The sequence below is a fragment of the Cupressus sempervirens genome, chromosome 4 (genome assembly GCF_028749045.1).
Source record: "Cupressus sempervirens isolate cs-2001-9-10 chromosome 4, ASM2874904v1, whole genome shotgun sequence".
Classification (NCBI taxonomy): Eukaryota; Viridiplantae; Streptophyta; class Pinopsida; order Cupressales; family Cupressaceae; genus Cupressus; species Cupressus sempervirens.
In genome coordinates, this window is record NC_143121.1 from 787,395,904 (window position 1) to 787,412,479 (window position 16,576).

The following is a 16,576-nucleotide window of genomic DNA, read 5'->3' on the forward strand; positions in this document are numbered from 1 at the left end:
TTCTAGCTTGTGTGTCATTCTTGAAGACCAACTGATATCTCCACTATCAAAATTATAATATCGCTACTCACTCAAAATCCATACTCACTTAGAAGATAAAAGCCTGAGATGAGATTTGAATAAAATTATTGTGATGTTTTTTTGCAAACAACTTATATGGATTCACATCTAATGATCATAGGCCAAAGGTATTCATGTGTATCATACACTTTTTATGAAAAAACCCTTAGTTATAGAAGTTACTTCTACCACTGGAGAAAGTATTCGCCCTTGAGTGAGAAACTATACGCCATCTGTAAAAGCCCTTTACTTTTTTGGGACGTGGAGCACATTCTATGTTAGTAAAGTTCAGGTCTACAATTATTTGCATTTTTTTTTCAAAGATATGAACAGTGATTGATTAGAATTTCCTACATTTGTTTCTACATATTACCCTCTATCATTTCCTTCCTCTAGACATTATTGTCATCTTTAATTTCCCAAATCTATCCATACACACCTTCCTTCTACCCCACCATAGGTAGGGACTAGAGTTGCATGCAGCCCTTGTTCTCTAACGTACATATGGTCAAATATAGACATGAATTACATAGGCATTATTTGCTGACCTACAAATGGTCTTTTATTTTACGTAGTCCTCCATTTGGCCTATTACAAATACACAGTCTAATTTTAAGAAAAATAATAGTCTTAAATGTATATGATTAAATAAAATAAACAAAGTACTAGACGTAGCTGTATAATTCTAGTATTACTAATTATGTTAAAAAAAATGTTCAATAAAAAAAGTATGAAGTAACATAAATGGATCATCTCTCGATCCTATTATGACTTAATGTGAATGTATATGATCATTACCTGGATGATATTATGCATGAGATATTTACTCAATCATCAAGAGATAATATAATATGTAAGTACATATTTCTACATACTTAGTTTGGCATGAGTAGTTTCTATTGAATGCAAGGATAATTGCTTGTCTAAATTCAAGACATGAATGATTAATTTAATTTAGCACAAGTACTATGCAAGTGTGTATGTATGCATGTAAAGTAGCTCACATAGTGAACTAATATACATACATACATGCACATATGCTTACAATCATCATAATCAGTTATCCTTGAATCCAACCAATGTTATTATATATGAATAAGAGATACATGTTTCGAAGGAAAAAAAAAACATTTACATAGGTACCTCTTCTCCCCTTGAAGAAAATTGCAAATCAAGAGCACAGAGATCACAAGGGCATGGCACGAAAAATGATCACAAGGGAATAGAAACAAAATCTTAGATCTCTACTGATCTCCAATGTTCAGATCTCTCCACCCTCATTCAGAGGTCTCCACCCTCTTTCACGCACAGAACTCCACAATCAATCAAAACAAATGGAGAATGATTAATGTCATGTTTTCTTTTCTTTTTTGTTTATAATCCATACTTCACAATCCACAAGATCTCTTTGTATATATACATGCATACATACATAGACACATATATATATATGTGTGTATGTATGTATATATATGAATGTGTGTGTGTGTGTTTCTGTGTGTGTATACATACGTATATATATGTATATACATACATACATACGTACATGTATATACATACATATATAAAAAAAACAATGCACTTTCTAAGGGTTTACAATTGTTCAACAAAATTAATATTTTATAAGAAAATGCACTTGAAGAACTATTAGCTCGGAAGCAAGATCATAGTGTTGAAATAGTACAAAAAGTGCTTGACATGGGAGATCCGCAAGTGAGTGTGTTCACCAACCTTGAAAACTTGAATGCAAAAATAAAAGCTATCAATGATCAAACACCTATGTCAAAGTTACAAAACAATGTGAAGTTGAATTTAGATATAGTAGAGGAAGATATTCAGAAGTTTGGTAATCAAAATTTAAGGCACAAGAGTGAAGGAGAAGGAGCGGCTTTAGAAAGAGACTGTAGGGCAGAGACAACAGCTAGACAACATAGAGGATATTATGGGAGCCACTAGATAGAATCTAGGAAAGTGTTGCAGTAGGTACTATGACACTGGAATCACTTGCAAGTGTCTTTGAGAATTTACAATCAAAATATCATGAGGACTACAAGTTGTGCAATTTATCATGTATTGCGTCTATATTTGCTTATAAGACTGTTTCAAATATTGACATTGTCTCCCTACAATGATCCCAAGTATCAAATGCTTATAAGAGTGTTTCAAGGTTGGGAACCACTTCAACATCCTTTGCATGGTTTAGAGGTAATGTCATTGTGGCAAAGGTTTCTGCAAGGGAATGAGCATCGTGATTATGGCATTTACATGAAAGCAGAACTTGCTCCTTCAACTCCTTACTCTCAACTCTTCACTAAAGTTATTCTTCCAACAATGAGAATAGCTACTACAAATTCATGGGAGCCAAGGGACCCTGAACCTATGCTACATTTTTTGGAGAGATGGGATAAGTTACTACCGGCTTCAGTACTTCATAACGTTCTGGATCATATAGTGATGCCCAAATTAATAGCAATAGTAGATACTTGGGATCCTTGTAGAGAGAGTGTCAATACATGCATGGTTATATCCTTGGCTTCCATTGCTAGGCTAGCATATGGAGCCTTTATAACCATTCATGCCTGGCATGCAAGTGATGCATCTACATATGCAATTTTATAACCTTGGAAAACTATATTTGATCCTGCTAGTTGGGAACAATTGATTGTTCATTTTATTGTACCTAATATGATGACAGTTCTATAGGAATGTGTAATCAACCCAGCTAATCAGCAACTAGACCCATTTAACTAGGTTATGGCTAGTTTCTTTCTAAAAATATCTGCTATGATATGTTTTTGTAAAATTTCTTGCTAACTCTACCCATTTTTCTTGGTCTAAATTATTTTTGTGCAAGATCTTGAGGTAAGTCACTTACCACGAGTTGAGTGAGTTTTATTATTTTATTATTTGGATTCTAGAATATGTATGTAGCTAGCTCAATTTTTCTATTGTACTAAGATGTAATAAGCACCATAAATAAATCTCTAAGATATACATGTTTAGAAGGAAATATAAAGAGATACTTGTAAAAAGGAAAAGAAACAAATGTTTACATAGCCCTTGAAGAAAATTTCAAAGCAAAGGCATGACACAACAATGAAATCACAGAGCAAGGGCATGACATGGCTACAAAATCATAGAGCAAGGGCATGGCAACAAAATGCAGAGATCACAAGGGCACAGCAACGAAATTGCAAAGCAAGGGCATGACAACGAAATGCAGAGATCACAACAATGAAATCTGCCAATCATAAGGGCACGAGAGTTTTCAAAGCTCTCCACCCTCTTTAGTGCGCAACTTTCCACAATCAAAACAAATGGGGAAAGATTTATGTCATGTTTTCTTCTTTTTTTGTTTATACTCACACGAGCATCACAATTACGACGCTAACATCGGTATTGCGACAGAGTCGAGGACAATTGCAAAAAAAACACATGAAAATCACCACAAATTTTGCCACTATCACAAATTGTGATCACAATTTGACCCCAAATGTTGTAGTGCAATAACCACCAGAACTTCCCTAGACAACCAAAAATTGTAAAGGTTGTGTATGTTGAAGATATTTAGAAAATTGTATTCAAAAGCTTATGTTTGGATCAATAGTTTTTCATCATACATTGTCATCAAAGCCAAAGGAGGAGAATGTCAGAAATAGAGGTTTGATTAGCACTTAAATGTACTATTTATGTGTTGTATTGATGATTGGTTTTGTCATTGATGACAACATATTTTTGTGTGTCCACAACATACAGTTAATCTATATATTTTATAGGGTGATTACTGGCACAACAAAGTTGGCATATAATGAGATAAGTTATGCAAGATTAGACTTGTGTAGAAGGATGTGTATAGATATCATATCTATGTCTCTTGGAATTTTTTTTTTAAGTTATAGATGAGTTACATATCATTTGGTGAAGATTGGAAGCAAACAAGTGTATAGGAAATATTGACAAAGACAGTTTATGGTTTATTTGATATATCTTATCAAGGAGGTAGAATTAATCGCAGTGAGCCTAGTTCATGGTAGAAGAAATGTATGTGTACCTATGTTCATGATAGCAAGGCTTGAAGATTATTCTACGAAGGTCGCTATAGTGAAACGTGCATCATGTGTTACTAGTAGCCAATTGGGTAAGCAAAATGTATTGATATTCAATCTAAAATGTATTAATTATATTGTAACATGTGGGAACCTTAATGTCAACATTGTAAGGTCGGCATTGTAAGGATGCTTAAGAAGGTGTGTATACCTTAGTGTGGTCCTATAGAATTAAATACACACTAGGGAAGCTCTAATAGGTCAACCTAATTAGTTATTTGGGAAAGATAGATAAGATAAGATAAGATCAAATAAATTTATTAATGTCCAACAGGAGACCAATGAGGGTCTAAGGGACTACAAATAGTACAAAGGGAAAATGGTAGTAGGGAGAAGCACCAGACGATGTCCACAGAAAGAACATGAAAGAAAAACAACAAAAGACCCAAGAAAAGGAAAAGCAACAGCTAAGAACTCCTCACAAGTGAAAAGTAGTCCAGAATGGAAAGGTGGACATTAGAGTAATCAGGTACTCTGGAAGGTCACCTCTGAGGTCTACTGGAGGGATGTTGTCAAGTGTGATCTCTACAAGGTCTCATAGATTTGGTGCGAACCGAAATAGTGCACAGAGGCTGCTTCAATCCTTGGGTAGGAACCATAGGATTGAAGAAAGAGGTGATGAGCTATGTAGGGGTCAATGTTGAGCAAAGCTAGAGCTATATAGTGTGCTTGTGAAGCTAAATGGCCTCCTGAAGGTAAAGTCCAAGATAGTGTTGGTCAATATATCTAAAAAATTAGGTGAGAGACTAACACTCTCTAAACAAACAATAGAATCTCCCTTAGATCTCATAGTAAATGGGACAACAAAAAATAAAGTGAGACTCGGTCTCAACCTCCCCGAGGTGACAAAGCTGATAGATCATGTCCTCCTTGCCGATCTAGTGATCAATCTAAATACATAGCTGGTGAGATATCAATCTAAAAGATCCCAAGGAGATGTGAAGAGTGTGAGTCCAACAATGAGTGAGGTACCAGGGGCATAAGATGATCTCATCTTGGGTGTCAAGGAAGTGCTCAACATAGAAGATTGTACGTAGACGAAGCCCATCTGGGGGATTCCTCCAGGTCGTGATAAAAAATTGTCTATAGATGTCAAGTCTAACATGCTCATTCAACTCCTGTTGAGGTGGAAGAAGATGGGTTGGAGCGTCCAGAGAAAATTGAAAGGGGGGAAGATTATCCAAACTAATACCAATCAAGCCCAAGAGGGCAGAGACCTAGGTGTACCAACAATGAGACCTATGACCAGAGTTTGAACCTGCAACCTCCATAGAGGAACAATAAGCCAAGTAGGAATATCTATGATGACCATTAGAGGAATTAGAAAAGCTCTGGAGCTAGTGAAGAAGCCAAACTAAGTCAAAGATGGTCCCCAGTCTAAAAGGGTGAGCACCAAACTCTGCCAGAATAATGGTGTGCGATGTGGACTAGTGACATCTAATAATGTGTCAAAGGAAAAGAGTTTGGACTCTCTCAATAGAGGCCCAGTCAGACTCCAAGAGGGAAGGGCCCCAAATAGTAGAGCCATAGAGGACAGTCAAGGAGTCAAGAAGGGACATCTTAGTCATAGTGTCCTAGAAGTGGTGTCGAAAGCACTGCCGCTCAAGAATAGTGAGGGAGTCGAGCCCCTTGTTGACTCTAGGTTGCATGACTGGTCTTAGGCTAAATCGAGGTCTAGAAAACTTGACCCCCAAGTAAGTATAAGAAGATGCAATCTCAATCTCGATACCATGGAAGTAAAAATGGAGGTTTGATGTCCTCAAACAATTGAAGACCATAACCGAAGTCTTGCCTAAATTTACAACTAGCTCACATAAGTCGCAGAAATAGGCCAAGCCATCAAGGAGCCATTGAAGACCATCGGGGGAAGATGCTAGGAGAATCACATCATTAGCAAATAGAAGAATAGAGATCAATACCTAATGTAAATAATAACCAACACTAGGGAGCAAGCAATCACAAAGAAATGCCTCTAGCTAGTCGATGTAGATACCAAAGAGAGTGGGGGAGAGAGGGCAGCCCTATTTAAACTTGATAGTGCTCTGGATAGGATCAAAGAAACCCTGTGGAGTCCTGAACCTGCCCAAAATGCACTCATATAACCTCATAATAATTGTAAGGAGAATCTCTAAGATTCCAATGTCTCTAAGACACTGAAAGAGAGTTGCCCAAGGAATAAAGTCGAAGGCTTTGCAAAAGTCAACAAAATAACAGTAAACTTTTTCTGAGCAGTGGCGAGCCTCCTCAATGATTGGCCCATAAGGTCAAAATGTGATTAGTGGTCTGAAAATCTGTACAAAACCCAACCTGACCTCTAGCCTAGCAATGTCACTAATTGAACTCTTTGGACAAGATATCGTTCAACACAGTTGCATAGAGTTTAGTGAAGGTATGCCCAACCATGATGGTCCTATAGTTCTTGGGGTTGGAAGCTAGCCCAAATTTATGGATTGGATAGATAATATGTCGTGACCAAGAGTCAGGAAAGCTGACACAAACCACTCGATTAAAGAGAACTATAAGAAAGGGACCTAGGACAAAGATACTCAACTTGAAGAATTCAACTTGGAATCATTCCTCAACTGTAGTTTACTTACTACTCATAACTCTAACTACCTCACTAATGTGGGAAAAGGAGAAGAGGTGACAACGGGTGGCAAGGATGATGAGATCAAGAGGGGGCTAGCCAGGAATATCATAGAGGGTTGAGGTGTGGGAGATAAGGGAGTGAAGGTCCAGAGTGGAGGGAGGGGGGTGGCGAGGAAACATGGTGCACCAAAAGAGCTTTGGAGATTGGAAGAATGTGGCACAAAGAGATCTACACTACAGCAAAGTGAACTTCTGTTTCTTATGGCGAATAAAGCGGTGGTAGTTGAGCTTCAACTAAGAAGAAGAGGAGAAAGAAGTGGATGGAGCAGAGAAAAGCATGCGATGAAAGGATTTGCAGTCCTCATTGAACCACTAGTTTGTGGGGCAAGATCTGCAAGTAGGACGAGGGGTGAGCGAAGAGGAGCAATGGGGAATGGAGAGAAGGGAAAACTCCCACAAGGCAAATGCAAGTGAGTGGAACATGGAGGTGACGTCCCTAGAGTCGGAGAAGAGATCCTAGGGGAGAAGTCATCTAAGGTGATGGATAAAGAGTTGTGCATCACCAACGATGAAGTGAAAAGAAGTGTGAGTGTGGTGGGGGGGAAGAGGGGGGAGGCCGCTAGAAGATGAGGTGCAAGAAGAAGTGGATAAGCAAGGGAAAGGAGGTGTCAGGGATCCCTGAAGGGTAATGCTATGGAGGGCATGGTCAACTAGAGGAAGGTGAGAGATGGTAAAGTGAAAAATGAGAGGGATAAAGGAGGCAATAGAGAGAACATAGTCCACAATGCTAGCACCACCACCATGTGGCCAACAAGTGAAGAGTTTAGAGCGAGGAAAACAAGAGAGTCCATTCAAGATCACTAAATCTGATGACTCACAAAGCTATAGCAAATTTTGACCATATCTAGTGAAGGGCCCCTAACAATCCTCAAAGAGCCAATGTAGACCCATAGAACTAGGATTAGAAGCAGTCGTACACATTGGATCAAACCTACGATCATGGAGGGGAGGTTGTAGGTCTCTGGTTTGTGTGTTAAAGTCTCCCAAAATGATCATGTCCCCCATGGTAGAGAATCTAGTGATGTACTCAAGAAGGTCCTCATAAGGGTCTCCACCCTTAGTGCTGTGAACTGTGTAGTATGAAGATGCTGGAGGGAAGTAATAGATAGCGATATAGGTATCTCTATAGAGCAAGGTCCCTCAATCAATGTGAATCCACATGAACCTAGCATAGTTGTCAGAGTGGACCAAGGAAATAGTACTGAAAAGGTACTCTCGAATAAGATAGGTGACCCCACTAGAACCTCTAACCCCACCAAAGCACCTTACCTCATCTCTAAAAGAGGAGAGCCACTGATAACCAGAGATACCAGGAAGAGGATGCATGGGGCTATCATGTGTCTCTATAATAAAAAGAAGGTCAACAAAACCAATAGCATCATTAAGTAAGCCAAGCATAGACCATAGGATACCATTACCATTCCAATAGTTGAGGCACAAATAGCCTATGCTCAACTGTTGCTAAGCATGTCATTTGGCTTTAGAGGCCACCTTTGAAACCTAGCCTATAGGAAAGGTATCACAAATTACTGCTTTAAGATTTATGATGACTGCATGTTTACCCTCTTGCCTGGCTGCCACAACGAGGGCACTAGCTTGCTTGAGTTCTACCACCTATGATTGGGTGAGGTCCTCATCTAGGTAAATCTTAGGGGAAAGAGAGAATAACTTTCTCTTTTTCCTAAGAGCCCACAACCTATTAGAGAGGGAGAGGAACCGGATGAAGAGACTGTCATTTGGGCCTAACCAACACCTATTAAGAGTAATGTTTGAGATGTCCAATTGATCCTTGAGGAAGGAGTATCCAGCAGTCGAGGGATCATCAATGGAAGAGAGACCATGGACTCATAGATTTAGTTCACAAGTCCACCTAACCTTCTCATCGTCCATCTTCCCTTGCACTAGCTTCTCAACACCTGAAAGGGGAGCCTCAACTGCAGAGTTTCATAAAGAGGCCCAAGACTTCACCTTCAACCTAGTCTATGTTAATAGTGAAGAATGCCTATCCATGATCTCCAATTGTTTCTCTTTGATAGTGTCTAACTCCCTGAGTTACATGGTAGAAGAGTCCAGATTAGCCTTGAGGTATGTAGTTTCAATGACTAGAGATTGCACAATATCTCATAGAGTGTAGTTCTTAGATTCCAACAAAGCCAATTGTTCAGTGAGTTTAATATAGAGTGAAGTTGACTGAGCAACAGCACTTTGCAAGACAACATTAGTGGACTCCATTGTAGTCAAGCGATCAATGAGCTGCTAGAGTGTAATTGGATCAAATAAGGGTGTCATGGCTCACAAAGAAGGAAGGTATGCTCGAAAATAGAAGGTTCCCCTAGAAACTCATAGCATTACCATAGACCAGGCATTCTATCAAATAGTTTATAGACAGCTAACCATTCCAAGAGTTTAGCATGTCATGTGTTGTGATTCCATAATAGATGTGTTGAATTCTACCAAATACCTCCACCCAGTAGTGAGGTCAAGTCAAGAGAATGGCAACAAGAAAATTTGGCACCCAATGACCATGTTACCACAACTCAGGCATTCTATCAAACAGTTTGCTGACAACTAATCCTTACTACAGAGGCCAGAGGTATTTAGTCAAATAGTTGACAAGCAATCTGCTCATGGACACATCTGCAGCTACTTGTGAAAGATAACATCATTTCTATGGCCCTTGGCTTGGAATGAAACACATCAAACCTAACCAACTATAATGGCAAGGGCATGGGTGAGTAGCGAGGGCACGGGCATGGATCGCTACACATAGCACAAACCTAGCACACGGCACTCGAAGACATGGCTCACGGCTCATGGCAAGAGAGAACAGAAAATGAATTTGATTGTTCCTTTAATCCTTTGACTCAAATATTTCTTACCAAGAAGAAAATGAAAACCCTTGGCTCACGGCTCAATAGATGCTCACGACTAAGTAGATGCTCTCAGTTTAGTAGAAGGTTGTAATACTCATGACTCATGACTTTGTAGATGAAGAATCAACTTACTAGATTTCAGTCAGAATTCATCACATGCAGAAAGGGTATAAAGGAAAGGTGTTTTCCTTGATTGTAATGTATCACATACATCATGAATTGTGGATGTGATCTAAGGATCCGAGTCTGAATATTGTATGATCATAGAAGAGCAGAGATTGGTTTGGTTGATTGTATTGGGCTTCAAAGGAACTATTTTGGCAAGTTGTAGATCAATCAGTTAACTTGATTTGGATTTTTTATCCTCAAGTTTGATCTTCATAGGTGCTAGAGTGATTCAAACAGTGGGTCTTATTGTTTCCTTATTAACCTTTAACAAGGTAAGAACATTCAAACAAGGGTTCAAGGTCTCCTAACAACGGTTTGTCCTCTAACAAGGAAAATCATATTGAATACATTATGATTGGCTCCTAACATGGTCACATTCTTTCACAAGGAACACATATATATTAGTACACTATCTTGTGTGTGTCATCCCCACTAGGGATTTCCCTCTGACCAAGGATTTCCCTAGTTAACAAATCATTGTATTATGGTGTATAATTTTGTGCATCATTGTTTTAATTGTTGGAATTGGGTTTTATAAGTTTGGATTTAATTTTAATTTTTCACAACTGACACAACCAGCCCCTCCCCTTCCCCCTAACCCACCCCACCCCACCCCACCCCCCACACCCCCCCCCAAGGTTTTATGTGGACTTTACTTATTAATAGTAACTCCTTTTATAATGTAGATTTGTTTAATTTTAAGTTATTAAGTTTGGATAAATGCATGGTTAGTTTTAATAAATTTAAAACTAAGTGGATTTAAAAAGGTTTTTAATTGTTGATGATTCTATAAACAAAAATGGATAATCTTTCATTTTGCGCAATGGGAAGAAAATTCATGACTTATACCCTCTCATATTAGGTCATTTGATACCCTCTTGAACCTCCTAAGTTGCTTCCATGGTGTTTCATATAGGGCCACTAGACGCTTATAAAGTTGCAGTATTTTCTCTTCTATATGTTTTATGTTTTCATTAGATTACAAGTATTTCATCCACTTATTATTATATTTGAAAACACTAAGAACTAGGGTAAGGGTTTAGAATCATCCTAAGGGTATGGGACCCTAGTATGTTTCTTATACCACCATTTAGGATGTGATTGATATGGTTTTTTTTTAATAGGGTTAGGTGCCCTAGGTGAGTTTCTAACCATAGGTACTAGGGCCTAGAAGCGGTCCTTAGAGGATCCTTTGAAGTAGACGCCAAGACCCTGAAAAGGTTGGATTTTCATGTGTGTTTTTAATAAAGTGGAAACATTAATAAAATGTGTTAGTGTAAATAATTAATTATTATTACACTTTACTTAAGTTTATTTAGGATAATGCATTTTTATATTAGTTTTCATGTAGACACTTAGGAATACGCATAGACATATGAGTTGTCTTGATGACAACACAGGAGTTAGCAACTTATTTGAGCACATGGTGTCTACAACATCTCTTTACGAGATACACTTATGTAAACTTATCCTCTCATCATCGCACAAACTCATGTGTTCAATGGAGGATAATCCACTCTTGGTGGACATGTGCTTAGTTGTGATGTTCATCTCTTTGTTGACTCCTAGTCATTCTAGTTGCCTTTATATACAGGCACTGCTATGATGTATTCATCAAATCATCTGATATCCATTATCATTTTCATTATTGAGATTCTCATTTGATCATCATTAGTCTCTCTTCTGCTATCTTTTGAGCTTCTTGATCTTGGTGTTGAATTATAGCCTCAGGCAAATTCATGTGGTATCAGAGCTATACCAAATTCTTACATGGTATCAGAGCCATGGGAGCTTTATTGCATAGACATCAGAGTTTTTTTTTTTGTAGGTCAAGATTGGAGCTTGCTGGTGCAAATTAGATATTGGCATCATATTCGAAAGGTCAAAAAACCCCCAAATTGACTTTTGTTTCATCAAAATTGGACATCTAAGGTGAAATCTAGAGTCATTTGATTTTTGGAGGTACGACAGCGGCAATTCAAGAAAAATAATTATAGAGTTGATTTTTAAACAGTGATATCTCCCTCATACGGACTCCTTTTTTCAAGCAATTTTTTTTGTTTTGGGGTAAAATTTCATGATCTACACATTGTTGCAGGTTGTTTTCAATCCCTATTCCTAAATTTTCTAAAAATTGCAAATCTTGATTTTTGCAACTTCAAAGGCTTAATTCGGGCTCATCTGGACACATATTCAGGTGCTATTTTTTCTTGAAAGTGCATGATTTTTTTGTCTACATTCCAAATCTAGTATCAGTTTGGACTAATTTTGGGGAGACATAGTACTTTCAAATTTTGGTCTCATTTTGGCCTATTGGCACTTGTAATTAATTAGATCCTTGAGAGGTCTTGTGTCTTATCTTATTGAGTCTGATATAGCTTCATATTTGTTGTTGTAACCATCAAAATCAAAAGTCCACTTATGCCCTAAATTAGCAAGTGGCCATTGTAATCGCACTAAATATAAAGTGCCAAATCATGCATTAGAGGGGGTTTCTTTGATTTTTTTTTGCATTTTGGGGGTACATACATTATTTGATTTCATGGAGTCATGTCAAAAGTGTCACTTTGTTTTAAGATTCAAATTGACAAAAAGGAACTATCAAAAATGGAATGCTTTGATGATTGATCATCTAAGAGAACATAAGGAAGTGTTTCCTTATCTATATTTGAAGATATTTCCACCTAATACTAATTGGGGACATCTTTCTCTTCTTCTTCGCTTTATGTATAACAATATGAGTAAGGAATCTTTTGCTTCTCTTAGTAAGGCAAGTAGTCCTAATGACGTTTGGATGTGTCTTTGGGAAGCATATGGAGATCCATGAATCCCTCCATTACTAGAGAACATTCTACCTCCAGTCACTCCAATTGTGGTACCTACAACTCCAGTTGAGATCATACCTCCTAATGCTCTTGTTGCTTCTACTGATCCAATTCCAGCTATAGATGTTCTTGATTCAGTGCAGTAGGAAACACCATGTCTTCCTATTTCAACTTCATGGGATGACTTCCTTCCAAATATTGTAGTGTTGTTTGTGGGGTCTTGCATTGAAGATGTGGGAGACATTATTGATGGAATTTATCTTCTCTTTGTTGAGGAGAATTCTTCTTCACTTGCTGCAAGGGAACACTTTGACCCTCAACCACTTGATCTTTCTTTTGAGACTAACATGAATGTGGACACTTCTTTTCAGCAGTTGGAGGACTCTTTTACTTCAAAGGAGACATATCAATCTTTGGAGATTGTATTCTAGTTTCCTTAGACATCATATCTTTTGAGGATTCTTCCTACTAGTTGGGGAGCATTCTCTAATACACCTATGGCACCACTTCTTCCTACAAGGAGGAACATCATTCAGTTTTCATGGTGTAGCTTCTTCAATCATTGAGGAGCTTCTTTCATGGGTTTGCATTCATCATTAAGGGAAGGCTACATTACTTCTCTTCCCATATCTTCCTATAAGGATGATTCCTTGTCTTTGGAAGTTTGATTCACTTTCATACATGGACATGTTACCTTGTTTGCCACCTTCTTTTGGGCATCCACCATATTGGCTTGTGGCTTCTACATTCATCAAGGGCTTGTCAACATATGAGCAAAATTCAGAGGTAGCATCCATAGGATAATACATATGGATACCTCATCCATCTTCCTACCACAATGGGAAGTATACTTGCACCTATACTTGTTGTATCTTCTTCCTAAAGGGGGAAATGTCGTTTGTAGGCATTTGATACTTTTTTGTCTTCATGACATCCTTGCAGGAGATGATTCAATATGGGAGGATACCATCATGTATTTTTTCTTATAGGGGATATATGCTTGTACATGCATGATGTATGTCATACTAGGGGAGTCTTGATTACTCCATCCTTGAATGCATCTTGTATTTCCTCATCTCTCTTTTTGGAGGAGGTTTTTCCCATGAGGTTTTTCGTCTTTCTCTGTTTTCAGAGAGATTGAATTGCATTACATAGAATTGTATGTAGAGCATTGCATTTGTACATGGGTACCTAACATGGCCTAGTAGCTGGGACCCACATTGCATTTAGCTTTTTCAGCTTAAGTACATTCCCCTAAGTGTACATTCCCCTAAGTTGCACTTAAGGGGAGGTGTTAGTGTAAATAATTAATTATTATTACACTTTACTTGAGTTTACTTAAGATAATGAAATTTTATATTACTTGTCATGTAGACACTAAGGAATATGCATAGACATATGAGTTGTCTTATTGACAACACAGGAGTTAGCAACTTATTTGAGCACATGGTGTCTACAACATCTCTTTATGAGATACACCTATGTAAACTTATCCAATCATCATCGCACAAACTCCTATGCTCCTTGATGGACATGTGCTTAGTTGTGATTTTTATCTCTTTGCTAACTCCTAGTCATTGTAGTTGCCTTTATATAAAGGAACTTCTATGATTTATTTATCAAATCATCGGATATCCATTATCATTTTGATCATTATTGAGATTCTCATTTGATCATTATTAGTCTCTTTTGTGCTATCTATTGAGCTTCTTGATCTTGGTGTTGAATTATTGCCTTAGGAAAATTCTTACTGGGTATCAAAGCTATACCAAATTCTTACAAAATGAATGGGTCAATCGGGTTTTAGTTTAACACATTAATCAAGATAAGAGATTTTTGAGCCACACTTGTCTTATTGGAGTACTAGGACTATATGTCATCTTGTAGAAGGCTTGAGTGTGGTAGGATGTCACTAGTTCAGGAGGTTGATCCCAACATTAAGGAAAGTGCAATGACACTCACCTAGAGGCATTTTAAGCCCTAACTATTGTTTGGTTCTTATGGATGTTTATGTGTACGTTTCACCTTATGTATTTAATGTTTTTTGAAAGGGTGAACCCTAGCTTGAGATTTCCTTGGAACCTATGTGGATCATGGTCTTATCTCCTACCTTGGGGGAGTGGACAATTTATTGTTCACATAGTTGGGTGGTGAATCATTTTGAGGTACTTTCAAGTCGAGCTTAGATGAGCATCCAAATCTTTTCCTATTATTTATATTTGATGTAAAAGCAAGGTTATTTTGAAAGCCAAAAGGTTATATCGATGTATTTGTAATCAAAGGCAATGTAATTGGGGAAGGTAGTTTAAAGAAAGGAAAAAGAGAAATTTCATTACGAACTTGTGTATATTGTAAATTTTATTCATCTCTTTTGTTAGAAGTTCTGATGGAAAAGTTTCTTCTATTGCTCTTATGTTGAAAAGAAATTAAAGAAAGGTTATTTATTTACATTGAATTGAGATAATCTTATGTTTATCTTATGTAATAAAAGAGATGTTCTATTGTGATATCCAAGCTAAATTTGAAAAGAAAATATAAATGATATATAGGTATTCTTTCCTACATTTGATGTTTATCCCTATATGAATTAAGAGTTCACTAGTAGTTATGATGCCTTCTGATGAAATTAATGTATGAAAGGAATATGTTATCTTTGTCTCTTTTGTGAAATTAGAAGTTCAATGTTGAATAAACTTATGTAAATGAATCTAGAAATCTAGTTGTTGTAGTTCAATGAATAGCATTAAGGAACCTGTTAAGACTTTTGATATCAAAGTCATCAACATTTTGTAAACTAGATACTTTTTTTTTTTAAATCCACTAAAACTTAGTAACTTTTAGTCTTGTCCTTTCAAGTTCTCTAGTGGGGTGTGACAAGACCTATACGCCTTGTTGGGGTACTGAGATATATATGTGATTATTAGCATCCAATAGTTTAGGGGAGATTTAAAAGTATAGAAGTTCAACATCATACCTTTGCGAGGGTGATGACACACTTAATGTAAAAACAATGTCCAAGAGTGTTGAAAGCTTGGATAATACTTACATGACTATACCAGCAATTTGGAGCAACCTGAAGTACTCTTACTTGTCTATTAACTATTTTCAAGAATAGATTCTATATAATGTACTGTTTGATTTTATCTTCCTAGCCAGTTTAGTTCCTAATTTGTGCATGGGCATATGTTAGAATTCCATCAACATTTAGTTATTTCATTTGGGGAAGTGTTGGAATAATCCAAACCAAATCTACACACATTATTCACCCATTAATAGAGTTTGAGTAGGATTCAATTAAAGACTAGAGTTGTTCATCAATTCTAGTTTGCTAAGAAGCTCTATTAGTTTGTTGTCAAGCTATGTCCAAATTTGTAGGAAAAGTTGTAAAGTCGCATAGTATTATAAATATGTATTTATTTTTACACTAATAAATAGAAGAAATCAATGCATTGGTATGCACTTCTATCTCTAGTCTATCTCTATTACTTTTTTTCTATGTTGTTTGTTTGTTTTTACATTATTTCTCCATGTGCCTTCTTCACCATAGTTCCAACACTTAATTCTACTCTTCATTAGGCTTTTAGAGTGTCCAAATACTTATTATTCAAAAACATTGTCCCTTGTAGGTCTTTATTTTTCTTTGGAACTTCCTCCCATATACAAGACATCTTGGGAGCCAACATTTATGGATTTTCTTCTCAAGTTTCTCTGAGATAAATGTATTTATAAGGTTATTCATCATTGGCTTTATAGAACTATCAATAATATAAACTACTATACTTTCTTAAGGTTCAAGTAATGAGCAAAGTAATAAGATGCTTTTAACTTACATATGTGTAGGTTGACTTAAAACCATATTAAAAGCATTCAAATGTTCTACAATAAAATCACCCTT